The sequence below is a fragment of the Amblyomma mixtum genome, unplaced genomic scaffold (assembly GCF_055824585.1).
Source record: "Amblyomma mixtum isolate Tamu unplaced genomic scaffold, ASM5582458v1 scaffold_15, whole genome shotgun sequence".
Classification (NCBI taxonomy): Eukaryota; Metazoa; Arthropoda; class Arachnida; order Ixodida; family Ixodidae; genus Amblyomma; species Amblyomma mixtum.
In genome coordinates this window covers 932,171-938,542 of record NW_028317684.1, presented here as the reverse complement: position 1 = coordinate 938,542, position 6,372 = coordinate 932,171, and positions in this window count along the sequence as shown.

Sequence of the window (6,372 nt, the reverse complement as noted above, 5' to 3'; positions counted from 1 at the left end):
TCACCTCCACCATAGCAAGCATCACCTCCACCATAGCAAGCATCACCTCCACCAAAGCAAGCATCACCTTCACCAAAGCAAGCATCACCTTCACCATAGCAAGCATCACCTTCACCATAGCAAGAATCACCTTCACCATAGCAAGCATCACCTTCACCATAGCAAGCATCACCTCGACCATAGCAAGCATCACCTCGACCATAGCAAGCATCACCTCCACCATAGCAAGCATCACCTCCACCATAGCAAGCATCACCTCCACCATAGCATGCATCACCTCCACCATAGCAAGCATCACCTCCACCATAGCAAGCATCACCTTCACCATAGCAAGCATCGCCTTCACCATAGCAAGCATCGCCTTCACCATACCAAACATCGCCTTCACCATACCAAACATCGCCTTCACCATACCAAGCATCGCCTTCACCATACCAAGCATCGCCTTCACCATAGCAAGCATCGCCTTCACCATAGCAAGCATCGCCTTCACCATAGCAAGCATCGCCTTCACCGTAGCAAGCATCGCCTTCACCGTAGCAAGCATCGCCTTCACCGTAGCAAGCATCGCCTTCACCGTAGCAAGCATCACCTTCACCGTAGCAAGCATCACCTTCACCGTAGCAAGCATCACCTTCACCGTACCAAGCATCACCTTCACCGTACCAAGCATCACCTTCACCGTACCAAGCATCACCTTCACCGTACCAAGCATCACCTTCACCGTACCAAGCATCACCTTCACCGTACCAAGCATCACCTTCACCGTACCAAGCATCACCTTCACCGTACCAAGCATCACCTTCACCGTACCAAGCATCACCTTCACCGTACCAAGCATCACCTTCACCGTACCAAGCATCACCTTCACCATAGCAAGCATCACCTTCACCATAGCAAGCATCACCTCGACCATAGCAAGCATCACCTCGACCATAGCAAGCATCACCTCGACCATAGCAAGCATCACCTCGACCATAGCAAGCATCACCTCGACCATAGCAAGCATCACCTCCACCATAGCAAGCATCACCTCCACCATAGCAAGCTGCACCTCCACCATAGCAAGCATCACCTCCACCATAGCAAGCATCACCTCCACCATAGCAAGCATCACCTCCACCATAGCAAGCATCACCTCCACCATACCAAGCATCACCTTCACCATACCAAGCATCACCTTCACCATAGCAAGCATCACCTTCACCATAGCAAGCATCACCTTCACCATACCAAGCATCACCTTCACCATACCAAGCATCACCTTCACCATACCAAGCATCGCCTTCACCATACCAAGCATCGCCTTCACCATACCAAGCATCGCCTTCACCATAGCAAGCATCGCCTTCACCATAGCAAGCATCGCCTTCACCATAGCAAGCATCGCCTTCACCATAGCAAGCATCGCCTTCACCATAGCAAGCATCGCCTTCACCATAGCAAGCATCGCCTTCACCATAGCAAGCATCGCCTTCACCATAGCAAGCATCACCTTCACCATAGCAAGCATCACCTCCACCATAGCAAGCATCACCTTCACCATAGCAAGCATCACCTCCACCATAGCAAGCATCACCTCCACCATACCAAGCATCACCTTCACCATACCAAGCCTCACCTTCAGCATACCAAGCATCACCTTCACCATACCAAGCATCACCTTCACCATACCAAGCATCACCTTCACCATACCAAGCATCACCTTCACCATAGCAAGCATCACCTTCACCATACCAAGCATCACCTTCACCATAGCAAGCATCACCTTCACCATAGCAAGCATCACCTTCACCATACCAAGCATCACCTTCACCATACCAAGCATCACCTTCACCATACCAAGCATCACCTTCACCATACCAAGCATGACCTTCACCATACCAAGCATCACCTTCACCGTACCAAGCATCACCTTCACCGTACCAAGCATCACCTTCACCGTAGCAAGCATCACCTTCACCGTAACAAGCATCACCTTCACCGTACCAAGCATCACCTTCACCGTACCAAGCATCACCTTCACCGTACCAAGCATCGCCTTCACCGTACCAAGCATCACCTTCACCGTAGCAAGCATCACCTTCACCGTAGCAAGCATCACCTTCACCGTAGCAAGCATCACCTTCACCGTAGCAAGCATCACCTTCACCGTACCAAGCGTCACCTTCACCGTACCAAGCGTCACCTTCACCATAGCAAGCGTCACCTCCACCATAGCAAGCGTCACCTCCACCATAGCAAGCATCACCTCCACCATAGCAAGCATCACCTTCACCATAGCAAGCATCACCTTCACCATAGCAAGCATCACCTTCACCATAGCAAGCATCACCTTCACCATAGCAAGCATCACCTTCACCATAGCAAGCATCACCTCCACCATACCAAGCATCACCTCCACCATAGCAAGCATCACCTCCACCATAGCAAGCATCACCTCCACCATAGCAAGCATCACCTTCACCATACCAAGCATCACCTTCACCATAGCAAGCATCACCTTCACCATAGCAAGCATCACCTTCACCATACCAAGCATCACCTTCACCATACCAAGCATCACCTTCACCATACCAAGCATCACCTCCACCATACCAAGCATCACCTTCACCATACCAAGCATCACCTTCACCATAGCAAGCATCACCTCCACCATAGCAATCATCACCTCCACCATACCAAGCATCACCTCCACCATACCAAGCATCACCTTCACCATACCGCGCATCACCTTCACCATACCGCGCATCACCTTCACCGTAGCAAGCATCACCTTCACCGTAGCAAGCATCACCTTCACCGTAGCAAGCATCACCTTCACCGTAGCAAGCATCACCTTCACCGTAGCAAGCATCACCTTCACCGTAGCAAGCATCACCTTCACCGTAGCAAGCATCACCTTCACCGTAACAAGCATCACCTTCACCGTAACAAGCATCACCTTCACCGTACCAAGCATCACCTTCACCGTACCAAGCATCACCTTCACCGTACCAAGCATCACCTTCACCGTACCAAGCATCACCTTCACCGTACCAAGCATCACCTTCACCGTACCAAGCATCACCTTCACCGTACCAAGCATCACCTTCACCGTACCAAGCATCACCTTCACCGTACCAAGCATCACCTTTACCGTACCAAGCATCACCTTCACCGTACCAAGCATCACCTTCACCGTACCAAGCATCACCTTCACCGTACCAACTATCACCTTCACCGTACCAACTATCACCTTCACCGTACCAACTATCACCTTCACCGTACCAACTATCACCTTCACCGTACCAAGCATCACCTTCACCATACCAAGTATCACGTTCACCATACCAAGTATCACCTTCACCATACCAAGTATCACCTTCACCATACCAAGTATCACCTTCACCATACCAAGTATCACCTTCAACATACCAAGTATCACCTTCAACATACCAAGCATCACCTTCAACATACCAAGCATCACCTTCACCATACCAAGCATCACCTTCACCATACCAAGCATCACCTTCACCATACCAAGCATCACCTTCACCATACCAAGCATCACCTTCACCATACCAAGCATCACCTTCACCATACCAAGCAACACCTTCACCATACCAAGCATCACCTCCACCATAGCAAGCATCACCTCCACCATAGCAAGCATCACCTCCACCATAGCAAGCATCACCTCCACCATAGTAAGCATCACCTCCACCATAGCAAGCATCACCTCCACCATAGCAAGCATCGCCTTCACCGTACCAAGCATCGCCTTCACCGTAGCAAGCATCGCCTTCACCGTAGCAAGCATCGCCTTCACCGTACCAAGCATCGCCTTCACCGTAGCAAGCATCGCCTTCACCGTACCAAGCATCGCCTTCACCGTACCAAGCATCGCCTTCACCGTACCAAGCATCGCCTTCACCGTACCAAGCATCGCCTTCACCGTACCAAGCATCGCCTTCACCGTACCAAGCATCGCCTTCACCGTACCAAGCATCACCTTCACCGTACCAAGCATCACCTTCACCGTACCAAGCATCACCTTCACCGTACCAAGCATCACCTTCACCGTACCAAGCATCACCTTCACCGTACCAACTATCACCTTCACCGTACTAAGTATCACCTTCACCGTACCAAGTATCACCTTCACCGTACCAAGTATCACCTTCACCATACCAAGTATCACCTTCACCATACCAAGTATCACCTTCACCATACCAAGTATCACCTTCACCATACCAAGTATCACCTTCACCATACCAAGCATCACCTTCACCATACCAAGCATCACCTTCACCATACCAAGTATCACCTTCACCATACCAAGCATCACCTTCACCGTACCAAGCATCACCTTCACCATACCAAGCATCACCTTCACCATAAAAAGCATCACCTTCACCATACCAAGCATCACCTTCACCATACCAAGCAACACCTTCACCATACCAAGCATCACCTTCACCATACCAAGCATCACCTTCACCATACCAAGCATCACCTTCACCATACCAAGCATCACCTTCACCGTAGCAAGCATCACCTTCACCGTAGCAAGCATCACCTTCACCGTACCAAGCGTCACCTTCACCGTACCAAGCGTCACCTTCACCGTACCAAGCGTCACCTTCACCGTACCAAGCGTCACCTTCACCGTACCAAGCGTCACCTTCACCGTACCAAGCGTCACCTTCACCGTACCAAGCGTCACCTTCACCGTACCAAGCGTCACCTTCACCGTACCAAGCGTCACCTTCACCGTACCAAGCGTCACCTCCACCATAGCAAGCGTCACCTCCACCATAGCAAGCATCACCTCCACCATAGCAAGCATCACCTCCACCATAGCAAGCATCACCTCCACCATAGCAAGCATCACCTTCACCATAGCAAGCATCACCTTCACCATAGCAAGCATCACCTTCACCATAGCAAGCATCACCTTCACCATAGCAAGCATCACCTTCACCATAGCAAGCATCACCTTCACCATAGCAAGCATCACCTTCACCATAGCAAGCATCACCTCCACCATACCAAGCATCACCTCCACCATACCAAGCATCACCTTCACCATACCAAGCATCACCTTCACCATACCAAGCATCACCTTCACCATACCAAGCATCACCTTCACCATACCAAGCATCACCTTCACCATACCAAGCATCACCTCCACCATAGCAAGCATCACCTCCACCATAGCAAGCATCACCTTCACCATACCAAGCATCACCTTCACCATACCAAGCATCACCTCCACCATACCAAGCATCACCTCCACCATACCAAGCATCACCTTCACCATACCAAGCATCACCCCCACCATACCAAGCATCACCTCCACCATACCAAGCATCACCTCCACCGTACCAAGCATGACCTTCACCGTACCAAGCATCACCTTCACCGTACCAAGCATCACCTTCACCGTACCAAGCATCACCTTCACCGTACCAAGCATCACCTTCACCGTACCAAGCATCACCTTCACCGTACCAAGCATCACCTTCACCGTACCAAGCATCACCTTCACCGTACCAAGCATCACCTTCACCGTACCAAGCATCACCTTCACCGTACCAAGCATCACCTTCACCGTACCAAGCATCACCTTCACCGTACCAAGCATCACCTTCACCGTACCAACTATCACCTTCACCGTACCAACTATCACCTTCACCCTACCAAGTATCACCTTCACCCTACCAAGTATCACCTTCACCATACCAAGTATCACCTTCACCATACCAAGTATCACCTTCACCATACCAAGTATCACCTTCACCATACCAAGCATCACCTTCACCATACCAAGCATCACCTTCACCATACCAAGCATCACCTTCACCATACCAAGCATCACCTTCACCATACCAAGCAACACCTTCACCATACCAAGCAACACCTTCACCATACCAAGCATCACCTTCACCATACCAAGCATCACCTTCACCATACCAAGCATCACCTTCACCATACCAAGCATCACCTTCACCATACCAAGCATCACCTTCACCATACCAAGCATCACCTTCACCATACCAAGCATCACCTTCACCGTACCAAGCATCACCTTCACCGTACCAAGCATCACGTTCACCGTAGCAAGCATCACCTTCACCGTAGCAAGCATCACCTTCACCGTAGCAAGCATCACCTTCACCGTAGCAAGCATCACCTTCACCGTAGCAAGCATCACCTTCACCGTAGCAAGCATCACCTTCACCGTAGCAAGCATCACCTTCACCGTACCAAGCATCACCTTCACCGTACCAAGCATCACCTTCACCATAGCAAGCATCACCTTCACCATAGCAAGCATCACCTTCACCATAGCAAGCATCACCTCCACCATAGCAAGCATCACCTTCA